Below are 14,508 nucleotides of genomic sequence, written 5' to 3'. Positions count from 1 at the left end.
TTGCTTAAGTGTCAGGTTGTTAGGTAGGTAGTAGCAGCTATAAAACAAGAATTACACTGTCTCTCAGAGGTCCTTTTGCATTTTGTGTAAGCGGAGAAGGGAGTCAGCTGTCTACCACACAGTGTGAGGGCCACATGAAAGAGAGGCTTCTGGGGGTTGCTGATGTAGCGGTTGGGCAAAATCTTGTCAGAGCCTCTCTGGGCACTGCCCAGGGCTGGCCCTGGAGGACGAGGAGGCAGTCTGATGGGCAGAGAGGGCAGGAGGAGTTCTCCTGGCTTGCTACCTTCCAAAAATCAGAATGCATTTGTGAATGATGAAGTGAGACAAAGTCCATTTGGAGAATTTAAAATAACCTAACTCACGAACCTCAGCCAGTTCAAATGTGAAAATGAACAATCTTCGGCAGGGTACATGGTTTTGACCAGAATGGTGGCCTTGTCTCTGGGCGGAGGTGGGGGAGGAGAGGAGAAGATCCAGGAGGGGGAGCCCTGGTTGCCCTAGCCGAGAAGCACAGGGGTCAGTGGGAAGGAGGGGGGTCTTGCCTTTCACCCCCTGACCCCAGAATCCCCTCCCCTTTCCTGCAGCTCCTGTCAGGGCTGGCAGGGGCCTGCTGAGCCCCAAATCAGGCCCCCGCTTTGTCTCCTCACCGAAGCCCTCTCCCACCTACTTCCATCCCCGGGGCATGGAGGGTCTGTGTTGGGGGTGCTCCAAGCTCATTTCTTTTTCTTTTCTTTTTTTATTACTGAGGTATAACTGACATGCAACAGGATGTCGTTTCAGGTGTGCAGGGTGATTGGACACTTGCATATATTGGGAAAGCACCCCCACAATTAGTTCCCCTCCGTCACCATGCTTGGTCACTCTCTCAGCGACCTTCAAACACGCACTCCTCTATCACTAAGCATGGTCGTCACGTGCCGTGCTACACGTCACAGCCTGTGACTGACTTATTCTGTCACTGAAATTTGTACACTTAGTTGCCTTTCACCCATTTTGCCTGCTCCCTACCCCTTTCTTGGGCACCCACCCGGCTGTGGTCCGTATCTATGAGCTTGGCTTTTGATGTTGTAGCTGATGGTGATTTTAGGCTCCATTCTTGGTGATACTTAAAACCGAATCAAGGGAGGCACACACAGACCCTTCCTGCTGCACGAGCCATGGAGGGAGTCTGCCTGGTACCAAGTGCTCACCTAGGGCTGGGTGTCTTCTGTGGGGGGCTGGGGGCGGGCGTCGGGGAGAACCCACTGGCCTCTCTCTTTGGTCCTTATCAGCTCCACTCTAGGCCCTGCAAGGAGAAAAGGCATTAAAGCCAAATGATCAAAGTTTAGACTTGAGCTCTGTGATTTGCTAATGTCTGAGTGACCTTGGCTAGCTGGTCACCTGCGTGAGTCCTTCTTCCTCACCTGCCCTAAAGGGGATGGTCTGTAGACTGAGTGAGACAGTGAGCCCAAAGGGACGATTACCCTGTCAGCTGCCCTGGAGGCCAGTCCCTCTCCTTCTTACGCAAGGCTGCGAATGGCATATTTTGGATCTTTGTAATGGGAGCATTATTGCCATGTGTTTGGCCAACAACACCCTTTGGGCAGCTGGTAGATAGCATTTCATCCTAGGATCAGAAAGTTCTCCAGCCCCTTAGAGCCCATTACTCGGGCAGGGGTGCCGTTGGTGGGAAACGGAGTCATCTCCTTCCAACTGTGAGTTCTGGTTAGCAGAATGTAGATAGAGAGTAAGATGGTTGGTGTGTCTGGGGGTGATACTCACCCGCACTTGTGTGCTGGACAAGTGTAAGGTTCAGAGTGTGGGCTGTGGGCTCCCTCTCAGGCCAAGTTCAGGACGATCAGAGCAGAGCTGGGGCTGTGGGCAGAGGTTAACTCTGACACTCTGAGGGCAATACGTATTCTATTTTACCCTTTATCTTAAACCATGAAGTTTTTCAAGATTGCTTTCTTCTCCTGGTCCCTAAATATGGAGTTTGGTTTTGCTTGTTGGCTGGGGTTGGGGGAGGTGTTCTTTGAGTAGGAGCGGCTGGCGAGGGTCTTTTATACCACTGCATTTGTACCCGACTGTGTTCTCATTGGTCCAAGAGACCTGAAACTGTCGACCATAGCGTTTGGTTTCTCTAGTCACCATCAGACACTATGCCAGAGCTCAAGTCACGTGAGTCCCTGCAGAGTCTCAATAATGACCCATGGGATGTTGGCCCTGGAGACGGCTATGCCTTGGGGTAGAGGCAGAAGGCTGAATGTCCTGGATGTTAGGAGCATGGCGTTTCACACAGCCCATCGGGAAAGAGCAGACTCAGGCTTGTTTTGTGGGTCTGTGCTCTGTGCTGCTGCCCAGGGCCCCATGCTTAGAAAAGGCTAGCACTTGGTTTCATTCTCTGCTTTCATCATCTTGAAATTCTTGATCATTTTTGAACAAGCGGTCCCGGCATTTTTGTTTTGCAGTGGGATGTGCACATTTTATAAGGTGTCCTATAGAGTTTTGTATTTGGTGGCTTGTAGTGTTCAGGCAAGTAGCTCGGGGAAGAAGGGGCAAATGTGTAAAGTAGAATGAGCTTCTCTCTTTTTTTTAAAGATCTATTTATTTGAGAGAGAGAAAAAGAGAGAGAGTGTGCAAGCTGTGGGAGGGTCAGAGGGAGAAGGAGAACCCTCAAGAGGACTCCCCACTGAGCGGGAAGCCCAACACGGGGCTCGATTCCAGGACCCTGAGGTCATGACCTGAGCTGAGACCAAGAGTCAGATGATTAACCAACCGAGGCACCCAGGTGCCCCTAGAAGGCATTTCTTTATAAGCTAAAAGCTAAGTTCATGCTGATGGTAGAGGCCCGTGGAGTGTTCCTGTGGAATTGGGGGAGTAGCCACTGAGGTCTCTGACCCAGGGTAGCTGATTCTGGGTGGAGCAAAGGGAACTCCCATTTATTGGATTGCTACCAGCACTGAACACTGTCCCAGTGGCAGAAAGACAAGTAGGTCCAATGGGAGCGTAGACCCCCTTAAAAGAAGAGTGTCGTGAAGAGCAATGTGACGAATGCGAGGGTTTGCAGAGAGTGGAGGCGCCATCTTGAACCCCCGCTGGGCCGGTGTGGGGTGGGAAGAGTCAAGTTCGGGAAGACTTCTTAGAGGAACTGATACCAAAACCAACTCTTTTTTATTTTATTTTATTTTATTTTATTTTATTTTATTTTATTTTATTTTATTTATTTGACAGAGAGAGATCACAAGTAGACAGAAAGGCAGGCAGAGAGAGAGAGAGAGAGAGAGAAGCAGGCTCCCTGCTGAGCAGAGAGCCCGATGCGGGACTCGATCCCAGGACCCTGAGATCATGACCTGAGCCGAAGGCAGCGGCTTAACCCACTGAGCCACCCAGGCGCCCCCCAAAACCAACTCTTAAAGGGTTAAGAGAAGTCAGCCTGCAAAGGGTGGGGACGTGTGTGTATGTGTGTGCACATGTGTGTGCATGGGATGGGGAACATACTCTAGCAAATGTAATCACATGAGCAAAAGCCAGAGGTGAGAGAACATCGTGCGCAAGGAGGTCTACAAGCATCTTGTAGCTGCCGTGCTAGAAGGTCTAGAGTAGCGAGAGATGCAGCCGGAAGGACTGATTACAGGGACCCTCGTAGCTTTGTTTTGATGACTGGGTCATTACCCTGTTCGTGGTGGGAATTCTCTACATTATACAGCAGAGGAAACAGACTCTCAGAGAGGTGAGCTACCTGCTCGAGTTTGCGTGGTTAATTAGTAGCAAAACAGGCATGCAAATCCAGGTCTGGCTGACTTCCAGCTAGGTTTGCTGGATTTAGCAAAGAAAAAATATAGGATGTCCAGTTAAATTTGAATTTCAAACAAACAGCAAATAATTTTTAAAGCATAAGTATGTCCCATGTACCATGTGGAATATACTTATCCTTAAAATTAGTTATTATATGAAATTCAGATATAAGTGGGCATCCTCTATTTTTATTTGCTCCATCTGGCGACCCTTTCCCCAAACCTCTGTTCTTCCTCCTAGTCCATCATGGTCCACCACTGTTAACACTCCTCCATCCAAGGAAGGTTCCATGAAAAAGGTGGGAGAGAGAATATAAAACATGGCATGAGGAGAAAGGAATGTCCAAGATTTTAAGAGCTGCCATTTAAATAGATATTTAAAAATAAAAGTCTCCCTTAGTTTCCTATGTCATTGAAGTGGGATTTAAAGCACCAGGGCTACGGTCCACCACCCCATTTTTCTGAGCACCAAAAGAGGGATTCTCCAATTTCATGCACAGATGGGGAGACAGAGAAGCAGTTTCTTTGACAACCAGGATTATATTGTCTTTTTGAATCTATTATATTTCAGGAGCTTTAAAATCTTTAAAGACAACCTCAGGGGCAAGTAGAGACGTCACTTACAGTTTTATGCATTTTCTATTGTGTAGAAGAAAAAGAGGAATTCTAAATATGGGAAGACCATCTTTCCAGCACTCCAGCCACTTTAAATACTCTTCAAAGGAAGTGCCAACAAGAACGAGAATGAAGAAAAGGGTTTTTTTTTTAATGTCTCCCTTCTTATGTTTTTGCCTTCTTAAGATCTTAACATGCCTGTGTCAGAGGCAAGTAGCTTTTTACTATCATCTTGAAACAGAATCATGAGACATTTACTCTAGAAAAATGTAGACGATTTTTCTTCTTCTCTAAGTAGAAATAGCACATTATGGTTAGCATATGTGTCTCCCCCTTTCATGTGCTCTTTTTGATTACGTGTCCTGTCTCTCTGGGTCTTTGTAGTTGAAAAGGTGAGGCTTTCCTTATAAACACTGGAGTCCTGTAGACATGTCTTGGGCGGCGGCGCCCTGAGAAGCACATCTGCCTGCGCAGGCTGGCTTATAATTGTCAGGGCTACGTAGTTGAGGAGGGTGTCTAGAGCGTCCCCATCTCCAGGCTGTGTCCCATCCATCGATGCCTTGCTGTTGTGCCCTGATGCTTTTTCCCTTGTTTGGAGCAGTCTTTTACTGGGGCAGACAAGCAATGACTCTTGGATTCCTGTCCCTGATGATGTCAACTTGAGAGACACTCTTGGTTACTCTTAGGATTCCTTTCCTTTCCTGTAAACCAGGGGTAGCAATATCTCCTCTCATATCTTGTTGGGAGCATAGAACCCTACGGGCTTGATAGCATGGATCCGTTTTCTAGAGCCGCTCTTGCAAATGGCAGCCCACTGGGTGACTTCCGGCAATCCAAGGTCATTCTCTCACAGATCGTGAAGCTAGAAGTCTGAAATCAAGGTGTCAGCAGAGCGAGGCTTCCTGAAGGCTCAAGGAGAGACTCTTGCCAGAGGCTTCCAGCTTCTGGTGGCTTCGCAGGTCCCTTGGCTTGAGGCCACTTTGCTCCACTCTCTGCCCCCTCATCACATGGCCTTCCCTTTGTGTCTCTGGGTGTCCCACACCCTCACTGGGTCAGGGCTTACCCTCATCCGATGGGATCTCATCTTGATCCTGACCCATTCACATTGGCAAAGACCCTATTTCCAAATAAGGTCCCATGCCGAGGTGACTGTGAACTTTTGGAGGAAACTCTTCAACCCACGCCACAGCTAATAGCACAGCGCTGGGCCTTCAGAGACTGGAACTTCCCTGTTCCATCTTTGCCATCCGGGCACATGCTAACTTCGCCAGGGTTTTACGTAACTTTCTCAATCCCTTCTAAAGAATAGGCTATTGACATAAAGCCTCCGTGAATGTCTTGTAGTCACTGGCCAGGTGGTTCCTGCCAGGGGTTCTGTGCCAGACTCCGGGAGCCAGGGGCTAGGGGACAGCAGTCCCAGCCCTTCAGGAGCCCACGGTCTGGAGGAGGGGAGTGACATGTAAATAAGCAATTACAATACTCCTATTTATTAGGCTGGGGTGAGCGCAGGTCTCCATCCAGAACAATGGTTCCAGAGCTGTTGGCGGCACACGCGGTTCGAGGAGCCAAACCTGCCTTGGCTCTTGCTGTCTGCTCCCCGGGCCTCCCCCTGCTGCCTCCACTCTGGGGCTGGCAGGCTCCTCACAGGTTAATTTCAGTCACTGTGCTCATCAAAATCCTTGTCTGCTCTCTGGTTTTGGCCTTTATCGTTGTTGGAAGCATCTCAGCTGGCTGACTGTGATTGCATTTTTTTTTTTCCCGGTTGATGAATTTCTACACCTCTTTTCAGAAGACAAAACAAATTGTTTGTTTAACCTCCCCAGGAATAAGTGGGCCAGGGGTGGCGTGGGAAGGGACGCATACTTACTTTTCTCGTGGGCAGAGCTTCTTGGGTATTTCCAAAGAGATTCCTGCCTGACTCATCTTATTTAATTTCTTCCATTGGGTATATATATGTACTACTTCCCCCCCACCCCGTGCTCTCTGATTATGCAATGTGGCCAACGTGTAGTTTCCTATTGCTTATTTTTGTATCTTTAAGAGATCAGCACACTGGCCGCAGTGAGTACTCAAGGTGTCATTAGTTGACCGACAAATGACAATCAACATTGGTTGAATGGGGCCTGGGGTTATGTTAGTAGTTTAGGTGTGTTTGGCAAGGCTTGGAAGAACCAATCTTCAGGGCAAATTCCACAGGTAATGGTTTCCTAAACCAGTGAGTACATTGGAAACACGTGGGTAGAAGGCCCTTGCTAGACACAGAAATGCTCTGTCCCCTCTCGAGATTCTAATTCTTACAGCCAGGAGGAGGGCCTGGCCATGGTATGTTGTAGAAGCTCCCCTAGGCTCCTGACATGTCACCAGCCTTGAAATTCTGGTGCCCAGGCAGTACCCCAGACCCAGAGGATCAGAAGCTCCAGTGTGAGAGCCGGGCATCAGCTGTTGGGTTTTCAAGCTCCCCAGGTGAGGCCAATGTGTAGCGAAGGCTGGGAACCACGGCCCATGCTCAGAGCGGAGCTAGCCGGTGGGGCAAACCCAGACGCTGGGCCCCATCCTCAGACTCAGACAGGATGGGACGGACGCAGCAGGCCTGCAGCAAGAGTCATATCTCTAGCAAATTTCCTGCTGCCTCTGTCACCACCGCTGGACAGAGATCACACTCTGGGGACCACAGTCCTAAAGTGAAGTCGATTTCCCCAGGTGAGTCCGCCATTCTCCCTTCCTCAACCCCACCTCTCTTGGGTTCATCCTGCCTCACTGACTCAGGGAGGACATTCCTCTGGTTGGTTCCCTGGCTCCCCGCTGTTGTCTGGCGTCAGGATCAAGGCCAAGTGCAGGCTGGCTTTGCCGAGGAACAGAGGCCTGCTTGACAGCCTGCCTGGCTTTCGGGTTTTCTTCTCTGGACATTATGCTGGGTGTAGGTACAATGAGTTTTCATGCAACCAGAGTCTCCTTCTCTCTGTTCACCCTCCCTAGAGGCTCAGCGGGGCCGGCCCTTAGCACAGCAGAGGGATCCAGTCCAGACTGGGTGCCAGGGAGCCTCTGAGGTTGTGACAGGTGTGGTAAAGGAAGGTGGGGTGCTCTGGGCTTCAGAGGCAACAGACTTGGAGCTGCGGGAAATCAGGAGCACAGGAGCTCGGCATTTGCTGGTGTTTTGTGGGTTAAAGGCAGGGATGCGGCACACAGCTTGGATGAATATTCCAGCAAGCCTTGCTTGCCGTAGAGAGAAGGGGTCTCTCTTTGTCTCTCTCTCTCTCTTGTCTTTCTCTTACCCCAGAGCAGGTAATCTGCCATCCAGGTCTGTGGCCCAGGAGCCACTTAATTTAATGGCCATGATCCTGTTGTAATCATAGAGGCTTCTAGAATCACCCCACTCAGCCCGTGGGACAAAAGCAGTAAATGTCAAAGCTGCCCTCCCAGTAGGACATAAGGCTGTCTTTGTTAAGTGCTAGGCTTCTCTGTGAGCACCTTACCATCTGCAGGCAACGTGCCCACTCCTCCTGACTGTTTTCCTTGAGCCCTGAACCCCTGGTAGAGTTATCTGTTCAGAAGGTGGATTCTGCTTGAGGGGGAGGGAGGGACACCTGAGGGGCAAGCCAAGGAGGTGAGTTCTTCGGCACCGCCCCCTCCCATCTGAGAAATCTACCAGAGCAAGATAGTAATAAATTGTTTATTGTACATTTCCCGTGCAGCCTGTGCCATGCGAGCTCTTTACACATTTTGTGTAATTTCATTTTTATAGCCAACCATTGGTCAAGATATTCTTACAGCATGTCACAGAAGAGGAAATGGACACTCAGAATAAGGGGGAAAAAGCCCTAGTCTTTAGTCACCTCTGGCCAATTTTGTAATCTTGCTGAAGGGTTGCTCCCAGTTATCACCGACCCGCAAAGCACGTGCTCTGATATTTGACCAAGCGGGCCACTGCTTTCAGAATCATTTTTATTCCTTGTGACGATTTCCTGGGCTTTCCTAGCGTTGTCCTTGCGTAATTGCTTTGCCATTTAGAGATACCGTTTCCTTTCTCGGTTATTATGTTAGTGTTGTTCTTTCAGTCCCTTTAAAGAAAAATTAAAAGAACAAATGTCAGACACAAACAGAGGAACAGTGAAAACATGCGTAAGAAATGGAGCATGACCGTGAACCCACAGGCCAGCTTCAAGAGTCGAATGCCTCTTTACAGACCTTTCAAGTGAGACTGCGGTGTTTTGACTCCGTGCACAGATCTCGGGCTGAGCCACCCCGATGTCTGGTTGGTCTCATCTTTATCTCCAGCAAGCTCTCCAAAATGTTTTATTTAATAAGGTTCAGAGATCAGGGCCCCTTGTGAACGGGGCCTGCTACCTCACACATCCCAGGGAATAGATGCTCTCAAAGGAATCATTTAGCTTTTGCAAAAGAAGGAACAGTCCTGGCGATCATGTAGCAAAATGCATAGTTAATAAAAATGGAAATACCCCTGAGGGAAAAATGGAGCATATGTTAGAGTCTCAGGGAAGCAATAGCTCATTTTCTTTGCCAGAACTCAAAAACTGCTTAGAAATTGCATCAGGGACCTCTCTACTCTGGTGTTCCAGCCAAAACCCAAACTGCCCTTGACCACCTCTCTCACAGAAGGTAAACCATGGTGTCTGTTTTCTTTATGCTTCTCTCCAAAGAAAGATACCTGCAGGCACCGTAAGTGTAATGACAGCTGTGTAACTTCAGGGATGACACCTACTCTCCCACGCTCGTGGAGAGAATTTTGTTGATTCGTACCATGAAGCCCTGTGGTTCCCATGCGTGGCAGCTCTGGCGTCCTGGAGGTGTGCGAGGAGGTCTTGGAGTAGAACGTATCTTTGCTTTCACACCGAAGCTCAGGCAGACATCCAGCACTGGTTATCAGAAACTCATGGATGCTTTTAGAATCAGACGTGCAAATCCATTCAGTTTCTGAATGAATGGCAACTTTTTGTCACAGTTTTTTCTTCTCTCCCAATCAAGAGACAAGATACTACTATGAAAGGGGTTTGTGAAGTGTTCCGACATTGAAAATGGGGCTGTTATTCAAAGTTGAGGATGGTTGGACTGGATCATTTCTCATGTTTCTTGTCCCAAATCGTGTGCTTTTTGTGACCTTGGGACATGGCTTCCGTGTGTTCGGGGTTTTCATACTTTCAATTCCTTGGATTCTATCTCTTGTGCAGGACTGTGTCCTGTTTTTATTTTTTGAGCAGGCTTTTACCATGGATTGCGGGCAGAGGCACTCTCCCAAAGTTCACTGTGGGGCCTTTTTGCCTCACCAAGTCTGAGCCTTTATGTCCTTGATAACCCTCTTGTGGGTTTCTGTGTTCTTCTACTCAATCATTTCATAATCTCCTAATTTCCTAACTGTAGCATTATATCCATTCTTCCCTAGTCCCTCAGGTGGCCTCTGAACTAAAATTATTACGTCACCCCTTCTCCCATCACATATTTTAACTCCTCATAGTGCAAATGATCTCAATTAGCCAGGGGTTAGAAGGAATGTGATCTGATTTAATAAATTCATGCAAATTCATGCAGATGTGACTGAGAGCCCCACAAGAGACTAATCCCCCCCAGTCATATTATCTTTTTAAAAGAGGATACTTATTAATCTAAATTAGCCTTTAATTGGTAACTTTCAATAGTAAGAAACAAACTAACAAAAAACTGAAAAAGTACAGATACCTAGGAAGAAGGGATAATTTGGTGGGGGGGAGGGGTGAGAAAAGGGAATGGGGAGAGGATGAGCTTCCCCGTCTGGTGGACCAGTCTTGGCTGGACGTCTGGTCCTAAGGTTAGCAAACCCTCTTCCCCCTCTTCAGTCCCTTTCATTCTTCAAAAACTCACTAGTCTTCATAGGTGCCAATAGTTTTCACAGTGGCTCACCTATCAGGGTGCATAGAGAAGGAGAGAAAAGCTGTAGATATTGACAGTAGTAGTAGATTTTTATATAACAATAATTTGCTTTTGTGAGTTCAGGACTTCCTTATTGTGAGTGGGAGCAAAGCAGTCATAGTGATGACAAATTAATATTAGAGCATACCTGATGATGCGAATACCTTGTAGCACTTATACCCTATATTCGTTTGGAAGATCTGTGGATTCTGGAGCTCTTTCCTATTCTTTTTTCTTTTTTTTACAGGAAGTGATCACATTTTTATTCTTAGTCTGTTTGCACTTTATACAAGAATAATCAAAATGTGAGAATTAAAATTCATTTTACCTTATTAAGGGATTACCTGATGCATCTTACTCTTTTTTTCTCATTAACATATAATGTGTTATTTGCTTCAGGGGTACAGGACTATGAATCCTCAGTCTTAAACAATTCACAGCACTCACCATAGCACATACCCTCCCCAATGTCCATAACCTAGCCACCCTATCCCTCCCCTCCCAGCAACCCTCAGTTTGTTTCCTGAGATTAAGAGTCTCTTATGGTTTGTCTCCTTCCCTGATCTCAACCTGTTTCATTTTTTCCCCTCCCTTGCCCCCATGAACCCCCACCCTCCCTCTCAAATTTCTCATATCAGTGAGATCATATGATAATTGTCTTTCTGATTGACTTATTTTACTTAGCATAATGCCCTCTAGTTCCATCCACATCATTGTAAATGGCAAGATTTCATTTCTTTTGATGGCTGCATAGTATATATATATATATATATATATATATATATATCACATCTTCTTTATCCATTCATCTGTTGATGGACATCTAGGTTCTTTCCATAGTTTGGCTATTGTGGACATTGTTGCTATAAATGTTGGGGTGCAGGTGCGCCTTTGGATCACTACATTTGTATCTTTGGTGTCCATTACCCAGTAGCACAATTACTGGGTCATGGGCCAGCTCTGTTTTAAACTTTTTGAGGAACCTCCATACTGTATTCTGGAGTGGTTGCATGAGCTTGCACTCCCACCAACAGTGTAGGAGAGTTCCCCTTTCTCTGCATCCTTCCCAAGATCTGTTGTTTCCTGACTTGTTAATTTTAGCCATTCTGACTGTTGTGAGGTAGTATCTCACTGTGGTTTTAATTTGTGTTTTCCTGATGCAAAGTGATGTTGAGCACTTTTTCATGTGTCTGTTGGCCATTTGGATATCATCTTTGCAGAAATGTCTGTTCTTATCTTCTACCCATTCCTTGATTGGATAATTTGTTCTTTGGGTATTGAGTTTGATAAGTTCTTTATAGATTTTGGATATTAACCCTTTATCTGGTATGTCATTTGCAAATATCATCTCCCATTCTGTCAGTTGTCTTTTGGTTTTGTTGACTATTTCCTTTGCTGTGCAAAAGCTTTTGATGTTGATGAAGTCCCAATAGTTCATTTTTGCCCTTGCTTCCCTTGCCTTTTGTGATGTTTCTAGGAAGAAGTTGCTGTGGCTGAGGTCGAAGAGGTTGCTGCCTGTGTTCTCCTCAAGGATTTTGATGGATTCCTGTCTCACATTGAGGTCTTTCATCCATTTTGAGTCTATTTTTTGTGTGTAGTATAAGGAAATGGTCCAGTTTCATTCTTATGCATGTGGCTATCCAAATTTCCCTACACCATTTGTTGAAGAGACTGTCTTTTTTCCACTGGACATTCTTTCCTGCTTTGTCAAAGATTAGTTGGCCATAGAGTTGAGAGTCCATTTCTGGGCTCTCTATTCTGTTCCACTGATCTATGTGTCTGTTTTTGTGCCAGTACCATACTGTCTTAATGATTACAGCTTTGTAATAGAGCTTGAAGTCCGGCATTGTGATGCCGCCAATTTTGGTTTTCTTTTTCAACATTCCTCTGACTATTCGGGGTCTTTTCTGGTTCCATATAAATTTTGGGATTATTTGTTTCATTTCTTTGAAAAAAATGATGGTATTTTGATAGGGATTGCATTAAATGTGTAGATTGCTTTAGGTAGCATAGACATTTTCATAATATTTGTTCTTCCAGTCCATGAGCATGGAACATTTTTCCATTTCTTTGTGTCTTCTTCAATTTCTTTCATGAGTACTTTATAGTTTTCTGAGTACAGATTCTTTGCCTCTTTGGTTTGGTTTATTCCTAGGTATTTTATAGTTTTGGGTGCAATTGTAAATGGGATTGACTCCTTAATTTCTCTTTCTTCTGTCTTGTTGTTGGTGTATAGGAATGCAACTGATTTCTGTGCATTGATTTTATATCCTGACACTTTATGCTGAATTTCTGTATGAGTTCCAGCAGTTTTGGAGTGGAGTCCTTTGGGTTTTCCTCATAAAGTATCATATCATCTGCAAAGAGTAAGAGTTACTTCTTCTTTGCTGATTCGGATGCCTTTTATTTCTTCTTGTTGTCTGATTAATGAGGCTAGGACTTATAGTACTATGTTGAATAGCAGTGGTGATAGTGGACAGCCCTGCTATATTCCTGACCTCAGGGGAAAAGCTCTCAGTTTTTCCCCATTGAGAATGATATTTGCTGTGGGTTTTTCATAGATGGCTTTGATGACATTGAGATATGTACCCTCTCCCTCTATCCCCACACTTTGAAGAGTTTTAATCAAGAAAGGATGTTGTACTTTGAAAAATGCTTTTTCAGCATCTATTGAGAGTATCATATGGCTCTTGTTCTTTCTTTTATTAATGTATTGTATCACATTGTTTGATTTGAGGATGTTGAACCAACCTTGCAGCCGAGGAATAAAGCCCACTTGGTCATGGAGAATAATCCTTTTAATGTACTGTTGGTTCCTATTGGCTAGTATTTTGGAGAGAAATTTTGCATCCATGTTCATCAGGGATATTGGTAATTCTCCTTTTTGATGGGGCTTTGTCTGGTTTTGGGATCAAGGTAATGCAGGCCACATAAAATGAGTTTGGAAGTTTTTCTTCCATTTCTATTTTTTTGGAATACTTTTAGGAGACTAGGTATTAATTCTTCTTTAAATGTTTGGTAGAATTCCCCTGGGAAGCTATCTGGACTTGGGCTCTTGTTTGTTGGGAGATTTTTGATTACTACTTCAATCTCCTTACTGGTTATGGGTCTGTTCAGGTTTTCTATTTCTTCCTGGTTCAGTTTTAGTAGTTTATATGTCTCTAGGAATGTATCCGTTTCTTCCAGATTGTCAAATTTGCTGGTGTATAGTTCCTCATAATATGTTCTTTTAATTTTTTATGTTTCTTTGGTGTTGGTTGTGATCTCTCCTCTTTCATTCACAATTTTATTAATTTGGGTCCTTTCTCTTTTCTTTTTGATATGTCTGGCCAGGGATTTATCAATCTTATAAATTCTTTCAAAGAATGAGCTCCTAGTTTCATTGATTTGTTCTATTGTTCTTTTGGTTTCTATTTCATTGATTCCTGATCTTTATTATTTCTCTTCTCCTGCTGGATCTAGGCTTTCTTTGTTGTTCTTTCTCCAGCTCCTTTAGGTGTAGGATTATGTTATGTACTTGAGAGCTTTCTTGTTTCTTGAGAAAAGCTTGTATTGCTATATACTTTCCTCTCAGGGCTGCCTTGCTGTATTCCAAAGATTTTGAACAGTTGTGTTTTCATTTTCATTTGTTTCCATGAATTTTAAAACTTCTTCTTTAATTTCCTGGTTGATCCATTCATTTTTTAGTAGGATGCTCTTTAGCCTCCATGTATTTGAGTTCTTTCCAAATTTCCTCTTGTGGTTGAGTTCTAGTTTCAAAGCATTGTGGTCTGAAAATATGCAGGGTATGATCCCAACCTTTTGGTACCAGTTGAGACCTGACTTGTGACCCAGGATGTGATCTATTCTGGAGAATGTTCCATGTGCACCAGAGAAGAATGTGTATTCTGTTGCTTTGGGATGGAATGTTCTGACTATATCTGCGATGTCTGTCTGGTCCAGTGTGTCATTTAAAGCCTTTATTTCCTTGTTGATCTTTTGCTTAGATGATCTGTCCATTTCAGTGAAGGGGGTGTTAAAGTCCACTTCTATTATTGTATTATTGTTGTTGTGTTTCTTTGATTTTGTTATTAGTTGGTTTATGTAATTGACTACTCCCATATTACGGGCATAGGTATTTAAAATAGTTAGATCTTCTTGTTGGACAGAACCTTTAAGTGTGATATAGTAGTGTGCTTCCTCATCTATTATAATCTTGGCTCAAGATCTAATTTATCTG

This window comes from Lutra lutra, chromosome 14, assembly GCF_902655055.1.
Source record: "Lutra lutra chromosome 14, mLutLut1.2, whole genome shotgun sequence".
NCBI classification, from domain to species: domain Eukaryota; kingdom Metazoa; phylum Chordata; class Mammalia; order Carnivora; family Mustelidae; genus Lutra; species Lutra lutra.
Note: the sequence above shows the minus strand (reverse complement) of the source record.